This window comes from Myxine glutinosa, chromosome 2, assembly GCF_964187855.1.
Source record: "Myxine glutinosa chromosome 2, kmMyxGlut1.1, whole genome shotgun sequence".
NCBI classification, from domain to species: domain Eukaryota; kingdom Metazoa; phylum Chordata; class Myxini; order Myxiniformes; family Myxinidae; genus Myxine; species Myxine glutinosa.
Genome location: NC_136262.1, coordinates 113,173,806 through 113,198,092, shown reverse-complemented (window position 1 = coordinate 113,198,092; position 24,287 = coordinate 113,173,806). Strand labels below are relative to the sequence as shown.

The following is a 24,287-nucleotide window of genomic DNA, read 5'->3' as shown; positions in this document are numbered from 1 at the left end:
CAAAAATATTGACCCCACCTCCCCACCCCAAGATTATTCCAAAGGGAGTGCAGTGTCTCTGGTACAGTACAGTAAATAATTAAAATACCAGGTAACTCATCCGAGCTTTAAAAAAATTCATTTTGCTGCAGGGAAGCCAAACTGAAACAAACGTTCATCAAGTTCAGTCAAATTATCATTTGGCCAAAACTGCCACATTTATTTGTAAACTTTTACAATTTGAACATTGAATCAAATAACCACATTGTATTCAAACTACATGATCAAGGTAGATAAACATGAGTCAGATCTGCAGCCCCCAGCTATCAGGCCTGCACAGGTACAAGTCCGATTTCAGGAACACCGACATCCACCAAGGTTACCATGGTCTCTGTCAAACCTGGTGGTGGCTTGAGATATTAGGGTCCCGAGTCAACCCCGTCAGACCATTAAATCAACACCAGCTGGGTTGACTCAGCCAGTCGTCCTTCCGAGGTTGGCAAAATGACTATACCAGCTGACTGGTAATGCAATGGGGGAATTGCATCAGCGACATGAATGCCCCAGAAAATGATGCAGCCCAAGCAGCCACAGGCTGCATACGAACCACCACCACCATGGTCTCTGCCCCAAAACAGACATCCACTGAGCTCACCATTGTCTGCAGATACCTTCCTGGTCTGACCCAACATGGACATCCACAGCTTACCATGATCTCCAGATACCTTCCTGGTCTCTGACCCAACATGGATATCCACAGACCTTCCTGGTCTCGCCCTCAAAACATGGACATCTACTGAGCTTGCTGTAGTCTTTTCCCCCAACAGACATTCACCGAGTGCACTGTGGTTTCCAGATACCTTCCTGGTCTCACCCTCAAAACATGGACATCTACTGAGCTTGCTGTAGTCTTCCCCCCAACACAGACATTCACCAAGCTCACCATGGACTGTGGCTACCTTCCTGGTCTCACCCTCAAAACATGGACATCTACTGAGCTTGCTGTAGTCTTTCCCCCCAACACAGACATTCAGCGAGCTCGCCATGATCTCCAGATACCTTCCTGGTCTCACCCTCAAAACATGGACATCTACTGAGCTTGCTGTAGTCTTTCCCCCCAACACAGACATTCAGCGAGCTCGCCATGATCTCCAGATACCTTCCTGGTCTCACCCTCAAAACATGGACATCTACTGAGCTTGCTGTAGTCTCCCCCCCCCCCCCCCCCAACACAGACATATACTGAGCATACCATGGTCTCCAAATACCTTCCTGGTCTCACCCTCAAAACATGGACATCTACTGAGCTTGCTGTAGTCTTTTCCCCCCAACACAGACATTCACCAAGCTCACCATGGACTGTGGCTACCTTCCTGGTCTCACCCTCAAAACATGGACATCTACTGAGCTTGCTGTAGTCTTTCCCCCCAACACAGACATTCAGCGAGCTCGCCATGATCTCCAGATACCTTCCTGGTCTCACCCTCAAAACATGGACATCTACCGAGCTTGCTGTAGTCCCCCCCCCCCCCCCCCCCCAACACAGACATATACTGAGCATACCATGGTCTCCAGATACCTTCCTGGTCTCACCCTCAAAACATGGACATCTACTGAGCTTGCTGTAGTCTTTTCCCCCCCAACACAGACTTTCAATGAACTTACAATGTTCTGCAGATACCTTCCTGGTCTCTGCCCCAGCTGCTGGATGTTCGTTCTACTAGGTGCAAACTTGCTGCACCAAGTAGCAACTTCCATTTTGCAAATGAAGCAAAACATTCTTGCTTTTAAAAGTTTCTCAAAGCTACTCAGTTTCAAATTGAAAATGGTGAGGTGCGATGTTTAGGAATACAAATGAAAAAGTGCATTTTAATTTGTACCTAGGGCACAATAGGGCACAATGGGGCACAATGGGGCACAATAGGGCACAATAGGCAGTGCATTGTTGCAATTATTTTGCAAAAACGTCGTGTTCCTTTCCTTTCGAATATGTTGGCAAGGTGTGTGAGACAAATACGGTAGATGAGTCACCATTTTCACTTCAACTGTGGTGGAATCAATCTAAAGATAGATCCATAATCCCCTGTTTGTCTCAGCCCAAAGTCTTCAATACCCCAAAGTCTCATCCCAAGATGTATGAACGATCTCGCATGCAAGAAAATGGCTACTTAACTCCTCGATTGAAAGACCACTTCGTTCATATGCAGCACAAGGCTGCGGGGGAGCATCAGTGCTGTGCTGTCGATGCATTGCCCCCTGTAGGTCAGGGCAAGGATTTGCGATTTGTTTAGGGGGCGGGCCACAGCTCACCTACCCTTCGGAGGACACCATGGGATTTTTAACACCCACCAACGAATACTGGCAGACAGGACGCCCGTTTTCTGTCCATCTCGGTGACGGCACACAGACTCACCCGACCTGCGAGACACCAGGATGGCAGTTTGTAGCTTGGTTGGTACTCGAACCCAGGCTAGCCAGCTTAGAGAGTAATGTAATCAACCCAGAGAGAGTAAAGTCTTTAAGGATCCAGTGGTTGTACTTCCAATGTAACATCAAAAGAGAGCGATGTTTACAAGATTCAATTAGTCTTCAGAACAAACTTTCATGGGGTCAATGTGACCGACAACTATTTCAAGGAGCAATTTTGCAAATTAGAACTTTCCCTTGTCCTTGTCTGCAGGCTCATGGAGCTAAACAAGTGAAATGATTGCAGGTAAATGTAGCAAGATGCTAGAATACAGGAAGATGGAGCATTAACTGACAAATCAGGTAAAATACCGTGGATAGACATGTAGGGTGGTAAAAAGGTAGCAACACTTCCTCGAGTGATTGGAGGGAAGAATAGGATTGGACAGGTAAAGATGCCCAAGAGGGAAGGTCACGTAAGGCAGGACGCGAGTCAGCCAAGGACTCGGATACACCTGACCATAGTGCGAAAGCAACAGATGTTGATCATACGATTCCGGATGAAATACTTCAATGATCTCCAGGTTTCTGGATCAATCAACAAAGGAAGTTTGAAGGAGGTGGGTCGATGGATTTTCTATCACTTTGAGGAGCGGAGTTGGTTTCGGAAGTTGAGGATCCACCAGACCACCAGGAAACGTCAAAACCGTTTTCCATCCGATTGGAAATCTAGAGTTGGATTTTCATTGCAGCCTTGCATCCAAGTGAGGCACCTGGAGTCATTGGTCTTACCTGGGTTGGTCATCATTTCTGCGGCGGTCTCCGAATTTGATTTTCTCCAGTCAATTTGACAAAACAGCAGCAAAATCGTCCGTCCTCCAGTTGGAATGAAAAGTGGACAATTTTCAAAGAGGCAGACACGGGATTTAGACAAACGGAACATTACGGATCCGAGCGTTGGACCTTCAGGAAGTGAGGTCAATGGAGGAGCAGACTTCGTTACCATACATCGTGTTGCTGTTACTTCCCTTTTGTCAAGCAAGGAAAAGAATCCATCAACATCTTTACGCAAGTATGATCTGGATCACCAAAAGATCGATTCAGAAAGGTAGAGGTGGACCGCAATGACTGGAAGGTGAAACCTGCACCAACACATTTGGGAGCAAAAGCAACAACCTTGGATCTCGGACAACTACGGACAGCATCAATCTCCTGTATAAAGGAAAGTTCCGGTTCGATGGATCCGGTTAAGTGGATCATCCACGAGCTCCTTATCGAATCGTGGGACATTTGCTGGTTAATGCACAGATGGAAAGCATCCCTCATGACCCCGGCCAAACATGGACCACACCAAGAAGGTGAATACAGGAGAAACACCTGAGTTCAAGCTCATTGGTCATCCAAACGAATTGCAAGTACAAAAATCAAAGCAGAGCGTTAACTTTGTGTTGATAATGCAGAGGCAAAGATGTCGAGATCATTGCACGTCAAGATTGCCCCTGGGCCTTCTGGGAAAGTTCATCGGTTGGGGCTCATTGAAGATTCCAGCTTTCAAGGGTAAAAAGTTACGGTTGAGAAACTCCAACATATAAATAAAACAAGCTCCCTGGAAAAGGTTAACACTCCTGGAGGTAGAAAACAGCAAATAGATTTCCTTCCTTTCAATAACTATACCTCCTCGTTTACGGGAAATGTGACCACCAGTTAAATTTGAATTTCTTGGAAAAGACTGGATGAAACAACTGATCATACTGTTGACCATATGGAGCTGTTGTACCTTGCTCATCTTTCTGCTTCATTCACCTGCACGTAGTCCTGACAAGGTGGTGCAGAGGTAGTACACCTACCTTTGAGCCGTATCGTCCCAGTTCGATTCCCAACTTTATGATAAACCATCGACAGTATTACATCACAAAGTGCCATCCCTTGGATCAACGGATGTTAAAGACCCCACGGTCTTTTGTGAAGAGCAAGGGTGGGGGGCACGACCGGCAGGGCCCGACCGATTGCAAACCAATCATTCTAGTTGCAAATTTCATTCATTTAAAGCAAAAAAAAAAAAAAACCTACCGTTCTGGTGGTGTACATCTGAAGACCATCGTAGACCATAAATCCCATCGCACTAAAGTGGTTATCCCACTTGCTTTTGTTAACTTACCAAATGGGAATTTCACTCGCCACAACCACTTCTTTGGGTGTGGTCAAGATGGCCTTCTCCGGTGGACCCTCGTGATCTTTAAAGGGAAGATGGGGTAACACGCCGCACCCTTGGAGAATACACGTCCAAAGGAATCGGTCCTTATCGCCAAACATAGTTGGCATACATCCTCGCTTTTGTAGGATATTCAATTTTGGATCTCGATACTCGTGAGGACAATTAGCATGTAGATTTAGAGGGCATTGCTCATGTTTACAAGGAACTTTGGCATTTTTGGGCATTTGGCCCATCATGGAGGTACTACATCAACACCAGTTTATCCGCTTTGTGTCACTGGGTGGGTGGGTGGCAGAGGGGCAGAGGGGCAGAGGGGGGAGTGTGGCATGCATAGGGACGTCACTACGGCAATATTTTCTTAAATCTTCATGGCATTAAGGGGGATAAGAAGGGGAAAGGGGGGTTGGTTAACCATTCACCAACTTGAAGGCACATGTAGTGTTAAAAGTCGGCCATATTATCCCCCATAACCATATCGGTGGTTTGTCCGTCCATGCAGCATACAAATTCAGACGCGGAAACATCGTCCTGCCATCTCTCTGCGGCTAGACATCTCAAAATGTTACCCCGATCTCAAAATGTTACCCCGATCTCAAAATGTTACCCAGATCTCAAAATGTTACCCAGATCTCAAAATGTTACCCAGATCTCAAAATGTTACCCAGATCTCAAAATGTTACCCAGATCTCAAAATGTTACCCAGATCTCAAAGTGTTACCCAGATCTCAAAATGTTACCCAGATCTCAAAATGTTACCCAGATCTCAAAATGTTAACCAGATCTCAAAATGTTACCCAGATCTCAAAATGTTACCCAGATCTCAAAGTGTTACCCAGATCTCAAAATGTTACCCAGATCTCAAAGTGTTACCCAGATCTCAAAATGTTACCCAGATCTCAAAGTGTTACCCAGATCTCAAAATGTTACCCAGATCTCAAAATGTTACCCAGATCTCAAAATGTTACCCAGATCTCAAAATGTTACCCAGATCTCAAAATGTTAACCAGATCTCAAAATGTTACCTGGTGTTATCCCCCCCTATGTGTTACCATCTGATCAGAAAAGGTCCTTTTCATTTCAATTGTTCTTTTTTGGACAATTAGAAAAAAATTATGTCCAACATGTTGCATTTTTGATGTCTAGACATGCATCCAAATAGCCGGTATTCTTGCTGTCCGACAAAAAATGCAGGTGCACATGGACACGCGAGAACGATCTGTACGCAGTCTAGACACCCGACGAGGCTTTGAGGTCAGACGTCCATTTATATGTAAAACGGACGAGGCCAGAGAACGAGAACCCGAGCTGGGACACAATAAGCCATCCTCGCCCTTTCATTCCATGTGGACATGTCCATGTCCTCGTCCATGTGAGACACAAATGCAGACAAATAATCCAATCGTACTCGCATTTTATCTTCAGTCCGTTTTGAATAAATAATGTGAAATTTTAAGACGGATCCGAACAATTCCTTCAGCTCAGACAGAACATTGCAATCGATCATCCAACAGGAATACATGGATAATCCGACATTCCATCGACACCAGGTAACCCATCGGACGACCTAATGACCATCGGGATCAGCCGAGCTCGGGTCATCACCAAGGTGTCGACTCCAAGGCCAGGACCTCTCCAAACGGCTGGTCCACAGCCTCAGTTGTGAACAAAGGTCACAGAGGAATGAGTGCCGTGTAGGTCAAACACTCACCTTTACCTTTAACCTTTCGAGATTATCTTACGTTTGCGGACACCGCGCACAATGGCAGACACACACACACACACACACACACCGACACGACGGAAAGACAAAGACACGGTGCTGTTATAAGGGCAAACGCCGGACTGCATGTCTTGCCGTCCGACCTCATGTTGATGAAGGGCGGACAACGGCCGGACAAGTACCGATCTCACCTGTGTCTGCGGTTGATGGAAAAGGAAGAGAAAGCGCGCGGCCCTTTTATAGGGAGCTCGAGGGAGGAGGGGAGAGGTGTTGGTGGGGAGTGGGGAGTACAACGACGGCCAGCCTTGGTGTTTTAACCAAACCCCATGTACAATAACGTACAACAATGTACAACATCATGATCCCCAGACAAAGTGGGGTTTAGACCCGCCCGAGCAAACAGATTGGCTACATAGACTGCGGGCGTCCGTCGCGCTTCTTTAAACAAATAAATATTTCATTGTCCGTCCTGTTGCTGCCCATATTTGTGTCTCTTGTCCGCCAGAGCCTCATGTCCGAGTCCGGGAAGGAGGGAGCGGAAGCCCGCAAGGTGATGGAGAGGTGAATGCAGTAAAAAGTGCATTTTCATTCTCCATTTCGATCCGCATGTCCCACCCACGTCTCTCCTTGCAATCACCTTCACCATTCCTCGCCCTTCACTCCCCGTTATCTCAAACCCCTTTCCCTCCTCAAGCTCCGCCATTCCCCTCCATGCTATTGTTGGTTTCATCGTCACGTATTCCACATCTCTAAACGTCACGCTCTCGTTGGAGGGTCTTGCTCACCTGAAAACTACATCATTATTACTACGTCTACAATCACGTGACAACTGACAATCAAACCAACACGGCACACCTGATAATCCTGTCTTGGAGGGCCGCTGTCCATAAAGTGCGTATGACGTCAAGGAATCCCCCAAATGACATAGGTCGTAGCTGAGTGACGTCAGAGGCACATCTGCCCCTGGCTGGATTTTGCGGATGCTTCATTTTACCTTTTACACCCCGAGGTTACTTTACTGTGCGCTCACCGAGTCAGTAGACGCTTCGTGCGGTCCCAAACGATGAGGAAGGGGTGAGGAAGGGGTGAGGAAGGACTGCCACCAGAATATTCCTTAGGAGGGGGCTCGGGTTACCTGGCAGGTAGTAGAGGTGCAGAAAATACAACAGTACAAAAATCAAGGTGTCGGGGTGAGCACGGTTATTGATTAGGGTTCTCAATATTCTCTTAATTAAGGTTTGTTGAAATTTGATGACTCAAATTGATTAAAACATTAGGTCCTGGAACACAAACACACCTTCCACTGTGAAAATCACGTTTATGGCCAAGGGGAGGAGGGTGGGGTTGAGGGATCGAGCCCCATGAGCATCAGCCAGGTGCGGTGCAGGACAAGGGTGAGGCTCTGCATGTCCAAGGTGTTTCCGTCATATGTAACAAATCGGGTCCTCCGGTCAGAATCGGCTTGTTTAGACTTTAGTAAACCATAAAGATTGAATTCTGCAAAACGGAAGCGGCCGCTGCACGTCTTTCTCAGTCGCACGTTTCTGTGTGAAGAGTGCGTGCCGAATCTGTAATACAGAAGCGGCCGCTACATCTGTTTCTCAGTCGCTTTGCACACGCTGCCATGTTACTTCGGAGCCGCACGTTTATATAGGAAGAGTTCGTCAGGAGTCGATCTACTCTCTCCTGGTACGTAGAATAAACAGTATTTGTAGAATTTCAACAAAAGCCACATCACTGTTCATATCGGTAAATATTGTTGCGGATCTGCCGCCGGCCTTCTCCCCTTACCAAGGGGGGATTTGTCCCCTTGTCTGACTGACCTGGCGCGACCCGGGACCTATTACGTCCCTTCCGTACAGCGCTAAATAGGGTTTCAGGACCAAATTCGCTGTTACCCAAGTACGAGCGCTGCCCTGGAAGTGAGGAAATAAGCCCAGCATGAACCACGTGTGTTGGTGATATGCCGAGCGGTTGTGTACACGTGACCCGCGCCGTTATTACTCACTAGACCCGATTGGAGCGATCTTATTCGTACCACACTTAGCCAATGGAGAAATCACGAAGGCGATCGAATTGGAAAGGAAAGAACAGAATTTATTTACACTATACAATGGTAGAAGGAAAGGGACACAGAGCAGCCTTATACAGTCTTACTTAATACCCCTGGACAAACGGGCCCGTCACACACACACACTCACACGGGGATTGCTGATGGGCAGGTTGATGTTCACCAGCGCGTCCAGGGATGGCTCTTGTGCAGCTTCCTCCGGTCCCCGGCATGTCCCTTGGAGATGGAAGTAGGTGAAAGCATGAGCTCGCCGCGTGTCGCCTGAACAGAGCGGGTTATCACGGGGCGAATGGTAGGGAGCGGACTTTGGCGCGGCTGGCGGTTATTCACTTGCAGCTATGGCCGTGCTTACTCGCGTGACTGAAAAGCGCTATATGCGTTACCGGCGCGTCTGGCTGCGCCCGCGTACTTGTACGGTTCAATGCCTCTTCTATCTCCTGGCGTGCACGTTCTAATGTGAGGTCAAAGTTCAATGGCGAGTGATGCACGTTCTTCTTCGTGTGTGTGTGTGTGTGTGTGTGTGTGTGTGTGTGTGTGTGTGTGTGTGTGTGTGTGTGTGTGTGTGTGTGTGTGTGTGTGTGTGTGTGTGTGAGTTCTCAAACAAGTCCTTTACGAGCAGGTCCTTTGCCACTGCCGTATGCATGCGAGTCCTCCAAGTCCTTTCCGCAGCGGGTTATATAGGCACACCCCGCGAACCTTCTGGAACTCACCAGACGCGCTTCACCACGCCCTCTCACGCCATTCCGCTCGAGCTCTGATTGGCTGGTGGCTCTTACCGTCATCATCTCGGCCGCTCCCGACCTCAATGCTGCCCCCACCTTTTTAGGCCTACCTCGTGTTAGCTTGACTAGTGGTCAGCCAAATGGGGCGCGGGATGGATTGCGCCCATAGAGGTAGAATTGGAGGGTGGACGCAAAATGAATGGGGCCTACTCTCCTGTCTTTACACAACGCAGGTACTAAGGGAAATGGCCTATTCTTACACATACTAAGACATAACTATACTACAAATGGGCCTAGACGTTGCCCGTGTGACCAACTATGGGGGGCAAACCTTTAACCTTTAATGACTTCAATGTGCCAATCTCAAAACCGCAGCAATATTATTCCATCATGTTTGGAAAAACAATATAGCCGATTTTACTCCCGGGGTCCCAGGAATACCCACCCAAAATATCGTTGCGATCGGTTGAACGGTTTTTGCGGTACCTTCGAATGGACAGACGGACATTTGGTGAATTATAGCAAGATTATTTTTTTACGCTGATTGCCTGAATCTGGGTACGTAACAAATCTAGAAAATGTGAATGTTGTAGACTGTAGATGTCACACACCAAACCAAAACAGAAACAATTACAGCCCTAACAATTGCAAAAAAGACAAAATAAAAATGCAAGATGAAATAACAATGGATATTACAGTGACAACCGAGAGACAAGAGCAAGAAAAAAATAAAAACAAACAAGACCGATAGTCTAACAGGTAGCCGGGCTTGTTCGATATTTTAGTTGAAGAGGGTAGGTAGTATGACCTGAATGGGGATACCAGTTAGTAAATAATTCAAGTATTAAATGTTTTTGACTTCAGGCATGGACAACCGGTTCGTGAATGACTTGGGTCAAAATACGGCGAATGGCAAACGATGAACCAATAAATTCCACATTCCTGTGCCTCCTTCAGTCCAACGGCAGACATCGACAGCACGTTCCCTATATTTATATTCCAAACAAGCATCATTCATCATTCCAATCACAAATTATTATTATTATAGTATCAATATATCAAAATATAATGTTAAATCACGATTGTATCGAGATATTTATCAAACCAGCGAACCGTTATCTGCTCACTTCCGGATTCGGGAGCAAGATCCGTGTCGACCGCATTTCAAAATCATAATTGTATTCAGGAATTTCTGTATTCAGGAAACATTCCACAGAAGGTTATTAGATTTCCTTTTGGGAAAATATGCAACTGTAATGGTTACTAAACACGTCCCCCTGTCATGTGACCACATCCTCAGCTCTTAGTCCAGTCAAAATGTGAATGGACCCACCACTAATTGCAAGAGAAACGAAGTAATACTTTTCTGAGACCTTGATGTCTACTAAATATCTGCCCAAAATTATACTTAAATATATTGAGTGGAACATGGTTTTTCAGGTCCTTTCCGATTTGGGAACTTTTCGGACTACCGCAATGTTTGGAAATTAATTATATGACAATATCACTCTTAATAATACACCAAATCAACTCTAAATTATTTATTTAACCATGTTTGAATACACTACCACAATTATTTGTACCCAATGTCCTTCTGTCCGTTCACAATATTTAACACGTCACTTCGTCTCTTCCATGGTCACTATCATCAGCATCCTCGAAAACGTCCACTGATTCGTCTGCATTTGCACAAATACCTCTGCACTCCCTACATGCAAATGTGCAAGGCAGCCCAAGTTTCCGACAACCACAACGTTTATCACTGCTTTGACTTTTAGACTTTGATAGATCCTTGTGCTGTTCACTTGTCACATACATCACATCAGTGAGGTGTTGGAGGGCGTTGTTCACCTCTGCAAAGAAAGGACTAGCCATGACCCAGACTGAGCGTTGTGTCTGTCATCCCTCGTCCCCTGGTCAGACCACCTGATGTCTTCAGACTTCTCATAAGTACTTGTTCGATGACTAAATCTGTAGACAGACCAGCCCAGTATCTGTCGCTCCGTCGGACAACTTGGAATCCTTGGAGAAATTTCTGATGTACTTCTGGATGGTCCTTTGGTAACTCGGTCATCAGTTGCAGATATATGTGCAGGCACTTTGTGTAGTGTCTGTGTCCGGAAACTGCAAGATATGCAAGTGAAGCATCCAATCCCCTGTTCTTTCAGATTTCAGAAAAAAACGGATAATGTCCACCATTTCCATGTATTGTAACCACAGTCTCGCTGTCCGTTGATGCCTTATTGTATCAATCACCTGATTGATTTTGTCTCCAATGACCTGCATCACCTTCGATGACTCGATGTCTGACACTGCTTGGTCACCCGACATCAGACCGTCAAACAAGTCGCCTGCATCATTGAGCTCTGCTGGAACTGTACGCTCGCTGTCTCCATCACTTGGGAGGTTCATCTGAAATACCTTCGAAGCAAGTTTTGCATCGAGTGCTGCATCAACGGGTAGATGTCCACGTATAGCTCTAGACACGGCTTTGCCACTCATCATGTGGGTTGTAGTGTTGCTGGCATATGCAACTTCCAGAAGCTCTTTGAGTCCAGTACCAGACATCAGGTGGCCAATACACCCAAGAAAACTCATGAGTGTATGGAATCCTCCTAGTCTTAGAACAATCGAGTGAAGTTTGCTGTCCGCTGGCTCACTCTTGACTATGGTGAGAGCTTTCCACCAAAGTGGCTGATCAAATGTCAGTATCGGGGTTACACCATATCTCTGCGCATGTTCACAAACGAAATGCAGTGTGGAGTTGATGCAGTCCAAGTCACTTGGACTGAGATCAATCATGGGCAGAAACATTATTGATGCCTCACCCGGATGTTCTCCCTTGTGTACCATCTGCATCATTCCTGTCCGAGAGGGCCGAGGTGATCGAACAGTAAGCGAAACCTTCCAGAGGAGGTCAACATTTGAGCTGATTTGTCTCAAGTCGGTACAGGCTGGAAGCTTCTCGTAGAGAAAGGACTGCATTCCTCCACATGCCGATGTGAAAGGTCGTATATTGATTCGCCCCACTTGTGCGATGTCCTCTGCCGAGACAGCTCTACGGGCAATCTGAAGTGTCCGGACTGTTTTCGGGGTCACACTCGCAATAATGCCCATACCATGGAATGTGTTTCTCCCATTTAATGTGCAGATGTCATGGTCAACATTGTCCGCCACATATTGGATGAAATGTCCAGGGGTAAAACCAGGGATGTCTGTTCCACACGTGACTGCTGCGCTGCGCTCATACGTTTGCACCTCCGTGTATGAACTATACCCATGTGCAAAGAGCGTGTCTATGAGAAATCGAGAACCAAAATGGAAGTGCATTTGGATTCCAAGACCCACCAACAGTGGAGGTTGAAGGATCCTAGGCCTCGCGGCTTGCATGATCGCCTGTCCCAGTGAGCAGATTTTTAAGTCTTTTCCTTTCCCCACAAACAGCATTTCGAGCAAGAGCTTTAGTGACTCAGGTAGGAACTTGGTTGCAGCATTGACATTGGACATATCGAAAGTAGTCGGGTAAATGTCCTTATTTTGAGATACCTCTTTTATGTCACTTCTAATGATATCAGCAGCTGTCTTGATCAGGCGCAACTTTTTCGTTTCAGGGTCCCTTTCCTTTTGCTGACGATAGAAGTCATGAAGAATCGATGATGCCACACCCCTAAATGTCACAACATTTGATTTTCCATTAATGTCTGCAATTATAATCTTATCACCAAAGTGATTGAAAAGGTTATCCTTCATGTATGAAAAACCATATGCATCACAGCCAGTGTCTACTAGGAAGTCCTCCATTTTCCCAATTAAATCACTAATTGTGGTTAGTTCCTCATCATTTTCCTCAAGGTACTTTGCCACCTTCAGGAACGCTTCATGTCTGATCTGGTCCTTGGGTCGACCAAGCTTCTGCTTTTTTGATGAAGACGCCTCTTCCGATTGGAATTTGAGTGGTATCTGTTTCTTTGTATGAAAGTTAACACTGCACACCTTATGGTATACCGCATCTGCTGCGTGTAGATCGCCAACAAATGCCATTCTGCTCCTCACAGTACCCGACCGGTTGTCAGATCGATTTTCACAGTCAGCAGACACATGATTTTGGAAGTCGAATGTCTTAACCTGGATCAACATATGGTCCTTTTTCCTCCCCTGGTACTTGTCAGGATTACCACAGAAAAGACACTGAGTTCTGCAGTCAAACGCTGAATCCATTGAACGAAGGCACCTCCCTTTGTCTGCCTCAGACAAAACACGTTTTCGCTTCAGAGAAAGTTCAATGTCTCTCACATTGCAGAACACCCTACGACAATCTGTATGAACTGCCTGTCCTGGATGGACTTGGACTTCTTCACCATGCTCACGTCCAGCTTCTTCGATCCTTGTACAACCTTTATCCGTCAGTGTACTGGTTGGATCACTGGAGAGGGGTTTCTTACAGAAGACACAGTCGATATCACCCATGTTGCTGAAGAGAGAGGGAACTTAGGATTACATTTTATTCCCTGTGTTGTCCTACTATAAATGTATAGGTTCATAAAAATACAAAATTTGAACATGTTTATTATAAAATGAAATGTAAAAAAACTGCTTTTAAAAATAAAAATAAAACCTTAAACAATCATAAATTAAATATAATACGACATATTCACAATGACCACAGCATTTAACTGTCCTCAGCACACTGATCAAATCTCACTGCAAGCGTCACTCCACCTCTCGGTCACGGCTCTCGTTCAATCTGAAAATAAAGTATGATCCACTCATTATAATCGAGTATAATTTTATGTATTTGTTCAGAGGATCGACATGTTTCAGAAAAATATCTTTTTTTTTCTCTCTTGCAATTAGTGGTGGGTTAGGGGTAAAAGTTCACTAGAATGACTGGACTATCTGATTGGTGTACATTTGTGGGGACATACAGACAGAAACTCTATTCCAGACAGCTTTGCTCTATGAGATACACCATAAAAAATTTAAATAAAAGGAGTTGGACATATTGGGGAGACAATGAAGGAGCTTTGGAATGGCTAAGAAGTAAGATCAACTGGGATGGAAAACAAATCATTATAAATGCTCAAGACGAAGGACACTACACCAATGACTTTGAGAAAATGGTGGGACTGAGTCAATCAGACAAGCATAGGTTCTGCAAGGTAGAAACAAAGCACAAGTCACCTCCTATTGGGATGTAAAACACTCATGTAAGAGCAGCTGTACACCCAAAGGCACAACAAAGCATGTCGAGTAATCCACTGGAACATCTGCAAAAATCTCAATATCCCAGTTCCAGAAAACTCATGGAAACATGAACCAAAATCAATCATTGAAAACAAGGAACCAACGCTCACGTATGACCTGACGATCCCATCAAGCCTGAACAAAGAAAACAAAGCATTGTGACCGGATATAGTACTGAGGTACAAAAAAGAAAAGAAGGCATTGCTAATCGAGGCGAGAGTACCCAGTGGTTTTGGCCGAAACACAGAAATGAAGAAAATGACCAAATACCAAGACCTCAAAAATGAAGTGAAAAGATCCTGGAAGCTGAAGAGCACCAAAATTGTACCAGTGATAATTGGAGCATTGGGAATGATGAAGAAGAACATTAAAGATCCTGTACAAACCGCCGCTGGGAACATCACCACAAACCAACTACAGTTAAAGACCGTGTGGGGCTCGGTGACGATCCTGAAAAGAGACCGCGGAACAAAACTGAACAACTTGGCCCATGAAGCACAATCCTTCACCGAAATGAAGGTGGATACTTCGAATCCAGGGAGGACTCCATTCCATCTTCTGAAACCGAATTATGGAGATAATACACAGAGATACGCTGGCCTATTTGAGCAGCCTGATATTCATTCTGTTTCTAATGCTATACCCTTCTCTTGAAGGTTATGGTGGTGGTGGTGGGCCATTTCTAACAAATAGTCAGTAGGACTCTACCTCAACTATGGTGTTCACAGTGGAACATAGTGAAAATCGTGACTTTGTGGTTTGAGACAAAATCCTACGTGCAGGTGCGCCGACGATACTGTCGGTATTACAATGTCCACACCTGTAATGGACCTTCCAATGGGAGCATTCTGCAGTTTGTGGAGCACTTCCAAGCACATGGGAGCATGAAAATCCAAAATAAAGGCAACAGTGGCCACTCACCAATGGTTACCAGGGACCAAGGGAACATTGATCTTGAGAGATTTAGCTATCGGAAATCATAAGAAATCCCACCGTTCCTGAGAACTGGTGATCTCAGCCTCACCTATGCCAAACATTCTCACTTTCGAACTTAAGCTCCACCCCTACATCATGTCTGTAAGGCATGAACTAGCTCGGAATGACATGGCAAGACCAGTACCAATTGTGTGATTGGTTCAGTGACCGAATGGAAAGGTACCAAACCTGGATCAACTCCTTGTGGGTCCATGATGAAGCCACAATTCCATTTCAATGGGGGCTATCAACAATCACAACGTCTTCTGGGGTGCTGAGCCTCCTAAGGTGTCTGAGATGTCTCTCAAGGGCCCAAAGTCCACTTGCTTCTGTACATTGAATGCCAGATGGGGGTATGCTGGGGCCGTATTGGTTAGAGGACGCTAATGGTAAGACAGTCAACGATGACCGGTACCACGAGGTCTTGTGCCGATTCCACAATGATCTCGCTCAACTACCGTCTCCAAACCAACTCAGACACGCATGTTTCATGCAGGCCGGTGCACCACCGCACACTGTACGCAAAACCATCAGCTTGCTCCACCAGCTGTTTGGAAATCGTGTCATCAGCCTGGGCACAGCGCATGAGTGGGCACCCCACAGCCCTGATTTGAATCCATTGGATTTTTTACGTCCACCACCGAAGATGGGTGGAGGTTATGTTGTCACCCCTGTCTGTTTGTCTGAACAAGATATCTCAAAAAGTTGCAGACGGATTTGGACGAAACTTGGTGGACCTGGTGTGTGTGTGTGTGTGTGTGTGTGTGTGTGTGTGTGTGTGTGTGTGTGTGTGTGTGTGTGTGTGTGTGTGTGTGTGTGTGTGTGTGTGTGTGTGTGTGTGTGTGTGTGTGTGTGTGTGATTCTTCACCATTGAGAGATCCGGTGAAAAGCGATATATAACATGATATTTAAAAATTATGGACGAGTTATGACTAAACTTGATGGACGAGTTGATTTGGTGACAAGAACAAGCCGATTAGATTTTGGTTCAGGTCAGAATCCAGATCCGGCCTATCAGTGGGATGCAAAACAAAATGTTCAGCCTGGCGGAGGGGCCCTTCTAGTTTATTTTGGAGTGCTGCCAAATGTCAAGTGTACACCAACAAACCTCGAACCCTGGCTTTCCTGCAGCAGGAGGTGGAGGACTACCGTCCGGCTACCACTTCAGCCATTTGCAGACGAGTTGTGGAGCATTTCGGAGTCAGGATGAAAGTCTGTTTGAACAGATGTGGAACATACATTGAGAATGTCAATTACAAGAAGAACAAGAAACAGCAATCATAGATTGCAGACCCTCACCAGGACGTGTTTTCCGTGTTTTTTTTTAAGGCTTTTGTGTTAAAAGAAATATGGTGGCCGAACCACGTGACCGATGACATTCTTTTTTCCTCCACCTATTTATCCCTAGATTATACTCAAGAAATTTCATCTTGATCAGATGAAGTTTTGTACTTGTCGAATTACGATGTCATAATAGAGGCACCTATGGCATCATCATCAACAAATGTTATTCCACATGGAGAGTTCTTTGCAATGAGCTCTGTCTCAATTTTTTCTATTCAGTGCTTTCAGAGATAGAGGTGCAAATGTTGTCGTTTTTTCCAAGATGGCGGCCAAATCACGTGACCAATGACGTCATCATTCTTTTTTCCCACCAAGCTATGCCGACATGACACTCAAGACATTTCGTCTTCAACGGATGAAGTTTTGTACTTGTCGAATTATGACGTCATAATGGAGGCACCTATGACACCATCAACATATTTTATTCCCCATGGAGAGTTCTTTACAATGAGTCATGTCTCAATTTTTTTTCTGTGCAGCGCTTTCGGCGATGGAGGTGCAAAAATTTTCGGTTTTTCTAAGATGGCGGCCGAACCACGTGACCTATGGCGTCATAATTATCATTAAAAAAAATACACAGGTGGAGTTGCACCAATGGTGAAAATTTCCTGTCAATTGGACCAACGGTTGCAGAGAAAATCAAAATTATTCTGTGCGGACAAAGAAACAGACAAACACTCAAACACACTCTCTCGTCTAGCAGGGGTAACAATGATGGTCCAGTGGAATCTGAATCCATCAGGAGCCATCCAAGTGACTCCTTTTCCATCAGCACGAATTTCCTTCCGAACAGCCTCAGTGTCTAAATCCGTCCCTGATCGGAAGCCATGAGCGGCCCTTGGTGCGAACCTGGCAGGTAGTTCGTGATGATCAGGGGGTACTCAGGGTACACCATACGGTCCACGGTTATGTAGATCAACGATTTGAGCCGTTTTCTACCTGCAGTTTGTTAACCATCCCACAAGGGTCATAGTAAGAGTCGTCTGTACGTACTCTACAGACAGAATGCCCATGTCATGCGCGACAACCTGTTCCCTCATAGGTCCGGCCGACAGGTAAATAGCGTCTGCTCTGGTTCACAGAACGAACAGGTGTAAAAGATGCACCTGCACGGGATGCTCGGATCGAATGTTGTGGGCAGGAAGGGGTCAGGTTCGAGTTGGTACCTGCTTGTGGTTACACATGTCATACAATAGCGGCCATTGTACGGTCCTCCCAATTACAGCAAGGAGTTCTATCTATATCGAGACCCGGAGAGCTGATCCACTCCTCGGGTTATAATTAGACCATTATAAAGATCATCCGCGTTTAATTCCTCCGGCTATGTTCGCCATCTGGTGCAACCCGAAACCCTCCATTGGTCCTGGAGACAACAGCGTCACCGTCACTCTCGACGAGTGGGTCAGGGTGACGTCCCAACGACGTTTAGGTCTTCCGAGAATCGGAACCTTTGACCAACTGCCTCAGTTCCCATTTGGGAAATGCTCGCAATTCCCAAGCGTGTCGGCCTGGATCGACTAATGCACCTGCGAGGGGATATATACGTCATTTGCGCTTTGGTTACCATGGAAACCGGAGAGTACGGTACAATGGGATCAAAAGGGGGCGTGGCGTTCACGACAGATCGACGTGTACATCATTCTTACGATTCTGCGTACGATTTGACGCAGGCAACGTTTGTGCCGCGTGCGCAGTGACGTCGGCATACGCCGTGACGCAACCGGTTTTTTTTGGGGGGGGGGGGGGGGTTTACGAGCGCATCAGTTTACTGCAAACACAGAACGGTCTACAAATCAAGTTACCACGGAAAAGTCGCCATTTTCACAATTCACGTCCGAAACGGATGCCGTTTACATGGTCCAGGTCAATCTGAAGTGACGGTTTCATAGGGTTTGACGTCACACTTCGGTAAGTGAAAGGTCGATTTCATTCGCAGTTACCATCGCAATGGAAAATATTCAAACTGGGGTGTGTCCCGTTACCAATCAGCTTGTAGAGCGCTCGCCAAGTGGCTTAAGCACCCGAGCAAGCACTCCAGGGAACGGCTGACTTAGCAAGCCATTGCAAGCTGCTCGATGTGATACACCCTTGGTTTTAAATAATTTAAATTATGGGAAAAAAAATATTCAAAACCCTTTAATATCGAACTTCTCTCATCAAGAGCTGTAGTTAAGATTTTTTTAAATCTCAGTTAAGGGAGCTAATAGCTTCAAGTAGATCTGAAATTACAAATATACTATAAATTAATAATAATAATAATAATAATAATAAAAACAAGTTTCAGAGGCCACATCGTGAATACTAAAGATGAAGCAGTTTGGACATCATTATAAAAATTTACTCTATACACCGCCTAAGAAGCCGTCACGAATCTCACAGCAACACATGATCACGTGCCGGCCGGACTAGTGTGCCTGGGGTAAACCAACCATCAACATGGGGAAATAAACGACTAGCGAACAACCCCTCTTAACTAGCAACTCAACTAGCAATTGAGTTGACTAGCGAACAACGGACGGGACAATTCCTCTGAAATTATCTGGATTTTCGTGTCACCTGTCATACCCCCTCCACCAGGAGCGGCGCTATATTTACATGGGGAGAATTGGGGTGCTTCCCCCACGGAATGGGGGAAATTTCCCCGGGCGCCTCCAGCCCTCACACCGCCACTGTCCCCCCACTCTGAACCCCAAGAGTATTGGAGGAAAAACATTTTTGTGAGGAAAAATACATTTTTTAAACCGCCCAAAACGTTCAATTCCGCGCACACCCCGCGTACAAACACCTGTTTTCAATCACTCCGTCCAACGGTTCATGATCATCGCTGAGAAGCTAAAGAAACAAAAACAACCTCAATCTCGAATCAATTATTGAATTAAAGTTCCAAATAATTACATGTTTAATCGGGACAATTTTAAACACACGAATTTTTATGATAAATGCCATCGCTGCCCAAACGTACCTTGTTGCCTGCGCCGTTTGAATGTTCAGAAGACCCTCCCAGACCTCAACGTGCTGTTCCACATATATATTCCTCTCGGTGGGCGGAGCCTCAAGAGCGCGTGTGGAGTGCTGCGTTTTTAGCTCCCTCCTCCTTATGAATATTCATTAGGTATTGAGAAATGGTGAGGGGTGGGGCTTAAGTCGGAGTCCAAGTTCAAGCAAAATACTCTCTGATAATTTAATAAATGATAATACCGAGAGATTTGAGATAAGGATAACTACTATTAGTAATAATAATAATAATGGTTAAACCTCGAGGTGAGCACACTCGGTCTAAGGTGTATACTGGTAATGGTATAGCCTCGGTTCGAATCCCGACACAGGTATGAACGGTCATCCCAGTGTTTCACGGGTAGGGTGGTCAATGTGACGTGTGCCGTCCATGTGTGACCCTGTGGATGTTAAAATATCCATCGCGAAGATTCGGCGAGCTATCGCCGGCACCCTGAACAAATTCCTGCCCTGACCATAGTCGAACGACAGGACTGTCCAGCCGGTTCGTGAAAGACTTGGGCCAAGCTTCCCCCGGCGAGTCCCACGAGAACACGTTCGGGCAATTATTGTGTTCATTAAATAAGAGGAAGAAGAAGAAGTACGTGAAGTGTGTCACGTGATAATGAGACTCGTCAATGCAGCATCCTTGGGTTCTGTAATGCTAATGTTCCATGGCTTCTCCCTGAAAGTGAAAACATTTTCCTAAACAAATCCACAGAGAAAAAGACCTAAGGGTGAAAGGTCAGGAGATCTTGGAAGCGAAGGAAATGTAGATTGGGCGGGAAATTAATCTTCCATGAAAGTGGTCATTGAGTCATGGCGCGGACAAGAGATGGTCGTGTTGTTGTTGCTTCATCCGGCTGAAACAAAGCACTGGGAACGTCAGTCACGTGATTCCAGCAAAATGGGTTCAACATGTGACTATGTGAGGAGGGGAGTGGAGGGGGAGAGTTGGAGGCAAGGGGAGAGAATGAGGGAAGCAGAGGAGAGGAGTGAAGAGGTGGAAGGGAGTGAGGAGTGGAGATCAGTGAGGGGTAGAGAGAGGAGTGAGGAGGAAATAGTGAGGGTAGAGAGAAGTGAGGGGAAGGAGGGGAATAAGGAGTGGAGAGGAGGGAGAGGGGTGAGGAGGAAAGAGAGGAGAGTGAGGAGGCAAAGAGAGGAGAGTGAGGAGGAAAAGAGAGGCGTGAGGAGGGAAAGAGAGGGGTGAGGAGGGAAAGAGAGGCGTGAGGATGAAAGAAAGGAGTGAGGAGGAAAGAGAGGAGTGAGGAGGAAAGAGAGGAGTGAGAAGGAAAAGAGAGGGGTGAGAAGGAAAAGAGAGGAGTGAGGAGGGAAAAAGAGGAGTGAAGAGGAAAAGAGCGGAGAGTGAGGGGGGAAGAGAGGCGAGTGAGGGGGGAAGAGAGGTGAGTGAGGGGAAAGAGAAGAGAGTGAGGCGGGAAAGAGAGGAGTGAGGAGGGAAAGAGAGGAGTGAGGAGAAGGAGAGGAGAGCGACGGGTAGAGAGGTGTGAGGAGGGAGAGTGAGGAGAGTGAGGGGAAGGAGAGGCTGAGTTAGGGTGGAGAGGCGTAAAGGGGGGGAGAGGAGTGAGGAGGAAAGAGAGGAGAGTGAGGAGGGAAAGAGAGGCGTGAGGAGGGAAAGAGAGGAGTGAGGAGGAAAAGAGAGGAGTGAGGATGAAAGAAAGGAGTGAGGAGGAAAGAGAGGAGTGAGGAGGAAAGAGAGGAGTGAGAAGGAAAAGAGAGGGGTGAGAAGGAAAAGAGAGGAGTGAGGAGGGAAAAAGAGGAGTGAAGAGGAAAAGGGCGGAGAGTGAGGGGGGAAGAGAGGCGAGTGAGGGGGGAAGAGAAGAGGGTGAGGCGGGAAAGAGAGGAGTGAGGAGGGAAAGAGAGGAGTGAGGAGAAGGAGAGGAGAGCGACGGGTAGAGATGTGTGAGGAGGGAGAGCGAGGAGAGTGAGGGGAAGGAGAGGCTGAGTTAGGGTGGAGAGGAGTAAAGGGGGGGAGAGGAGTGAGGATGGGAGATCAGTGAGGGGTAGAGAGAGGAGTGAGGAGGAAATAGTAAGGTAGAGAAAAGTGAGGGGAAGGAGGGGAATGAGGAGTGGGGAGGAGGGAGAGGGGTGAGGAGGAAAGAGAGGAGAGTGAGGAGGCAAAGAGAGGAGTGAGGATGAAAGAAAGGAGTGAGGAGGAAAGAGAGGAGTGAGAAGGAAAAGAGATGGGTGAGAAGGAAAAGAGAAGAGTGAGGGGGAAAGAGAGGCGAGTGAGGGGGGAAGAGAAGAGAGTGAGGAGGGAAAGAGAGGAGTGAGGAGAAGGAGAGGTGAGCGACGGGTAGCGAGGTGTGAGGAGGGAGAGCGAGGAGAGTGAGGGGAAGGAGAGGCTGAGTTAGGGTGGAGAGGAGTAAAGGGGGGAGAGGGGTGAGGATAGGAGATCAGTGAGGAGTAGAGAGAGGAGTGAGGGTGGGAGATCAGTGAGAGGTAGAGAGAGGAGTGAGGGTGGGAGATCAGTGAGAAGTAGAGAGAGGAGTGAGGGTGGGAGATCAGTGAGAAGTAGAGAGAGGAGTGAGGGTGGGAGATCAGTGAGGGGTAGAGAGAGGAGTGAGAGTGGGAGATCAGTGAGGGGTAGAGAGAGGCGTGAGGGTGGGAGATCAGTGAGGGCTAGAGAGAGGCGTGAGGGTGGGAGATCAGTGAGGGTTAGAGAGAGGTGTGAGGGGGGAAGGGGAGCAGAGTGAGGCATAAAGAGAGAGGAGTGAGGAGTAGAGAGGTGTGAGGAGGGAGAGCTAGGAGAGTGAGGTTTTTTACCCATTATGTAAAACTCTTGGTGCACCATCTAACTCAGGATGTCCAAATGTCATACATGTTTATCCCTGAGGGTTTCCCATGGTTGCCCCACTAGTCGAATACATAAAATTCATCGGATGTCTGTCTGTATGTTCGCATTTTTTGCAAAGACCACTGGGGCGACAACCACCAAATATAGCACACAGACCCAGTCCGACTCGGTGATTGGCCTTCGGGTATTTTCATCCAACGCCTCATATAATATAATGGAAGTGACGGGGAATATAATGAAAGCAGATCACACAAAAAGGGACAAAATAAATAAATAAAATAGACTCAATCTGAGGAAGGAGCAGAGGTGTTCCACCTATTGGGGTGTCCACCTCGTGGGGTGTTCCACCTCGTGGGGTGTTCCACTTCGTGGGGTGTTCCACCTAGTGGGGTGTTCCACCTGGCGGGGTGTTCCACCTCGTGGGGTGTTCCACCTAGTGGGGTATTCCACCTAGTGAGGTGTTCCACCTAGTGAGGTGTTCCACCTAGTGGGGTGTTCCACCTAATGGGGTGTTCCACCTAATGGGGTGTTCCACCTAATGGGATGTTCCACTGAGTGAGGTGTTCCACCGAGCGTGGTGTTCCACCTAGTGGGGTGTTCCACCTGGCGGGGTGTTCCACCTCGTGGGGTGTTCCACCTAGTGGGGTATTCCACCTAGTGAGGTGTTCCACCTAGTGAGGTGTTCCACCTAGTGGGGTGTTCCACCTAATGGGGTGTTCCACCTAATGGGGTGTTCCACCTAATGGGATGTTCCACTGAGTGAGGTGTTCCACCGAGCGTGGTGTTCCACCTAGTGGGGTGATCCACCGAATGGGGTGTTCCACCTAGTGGGGTGTTCCACCTAGTGAGGTGTTCCACCTAGCAGGGTGTTCCACCTAGCGGGGTGTTCCACCTAATGGGGTGTTCCACCAAGTGGGGTGTTCCACCTAGTGGGGTGTTCCACCTAGTGGGGTGTACCATCTAGTGAGGTGTTCCACCTAGCGGGGTGTTCCACATAATGGGGTGTTCCACCTAGCGGGGTGTTCCACCTAATGGGGTGTTCCACCTAGTGTGGTGTTCCACCTAGTGGGGTGTTCCACCTAGTGGGGTGTACCACCTAGTGAGGTGTTCCACCTAGCGGGGTGTTCCACCTAATGGGGTGTTCCACCTATTGGGGTGTACCACCAAGTGAGGTGTTCCACCTCGTGGGGTGTTCCACCTAGTAGGGTGTACCACCTGGTGAGGTGTTCCACCTAGTGAGGCGTTCCACCTAGCGGGGTGTTCCACCTAGTGGGGTGTACCACCAAGTGAGGTGTTCCACCTAGTGGGGTGTTCCACCTAGTGGGGTGTACCACCTATTGAGGTGTACCACCTAGTGAGGTGTTCCACCTAGTGAGGTGTTCCACCTAGCAGGGTGTTCCACCTAGCGGGGTTTTCCATTACTAAGCTACTTGTAGAGCACTCGCCAACCAGCTTAGGTACTCCCACAATACTGTTGACATCCCAGGAGTGTCCCACAATGTCCGAATTAGACATTTGAACACTTTTTTAATAGTAGGAACTGCTGAGGTCAATTCGGCAGTTAAAAATTTGAAATTCAGTTGAGGTAAAAGAATCTCGATCTTTGAAGAAATTAAATAAAAGCACGAACACTAGCGTTTATAAGCATTGCGATGTATACAGGTATACAGCGATTCATAGGTATGAAGATCAGCTATATTACCATTTGGAGAAAGGAAGCTTTATTGTACAGAAACCGAACTGTTCTGAGGCAAGGCATACTTGAGTTGAGCGGACAAAATGGTGGAATTAAGACCCCAAGC

The 24,287-nt window shown here is 46.9% G+C and overlaps 1 protein-coding gene across 6 annotated transcripts in view; it reads right to left on the bottom strand.

Annotated features, from left to right (window-relative positions):
* LOC137421403 (sodium/potassium-transporting ATPase subunit beta-1) overlaps positions 1–19,720 on the bottom strand; it is a 36,094-nt gene extending 16,374 nt beyond the window's left edge. Inside the window, exons 1-4 of one of the 6 annotated variants that reach the window (XM_078771426.1) lie at positions 19,639–19,677; positions 16,441–16,546; positions 8,522–8,607; positions 7,351–7,455 (exon numbers count right to left, since the gene is read on the bottom strand). The gene's annotated coding sequence lies outside the window, so the exon portion shown is untranslated. Of the gene's footprint in view, positions 1–7,175; positions 7,238–7,350; positions 7,456–8,521; positions 8,608–16,440; positions 16,547–19,638 lie in introns of those variants that run through there. The other 5 variants (XM_078771425.1, XM_078771427.1, XM_078771428.1 and 2 more) reach the window with 5 other exon arrangements.
* Positions 19,721–24,287: the final 4,567 nt, after the last annotated feature.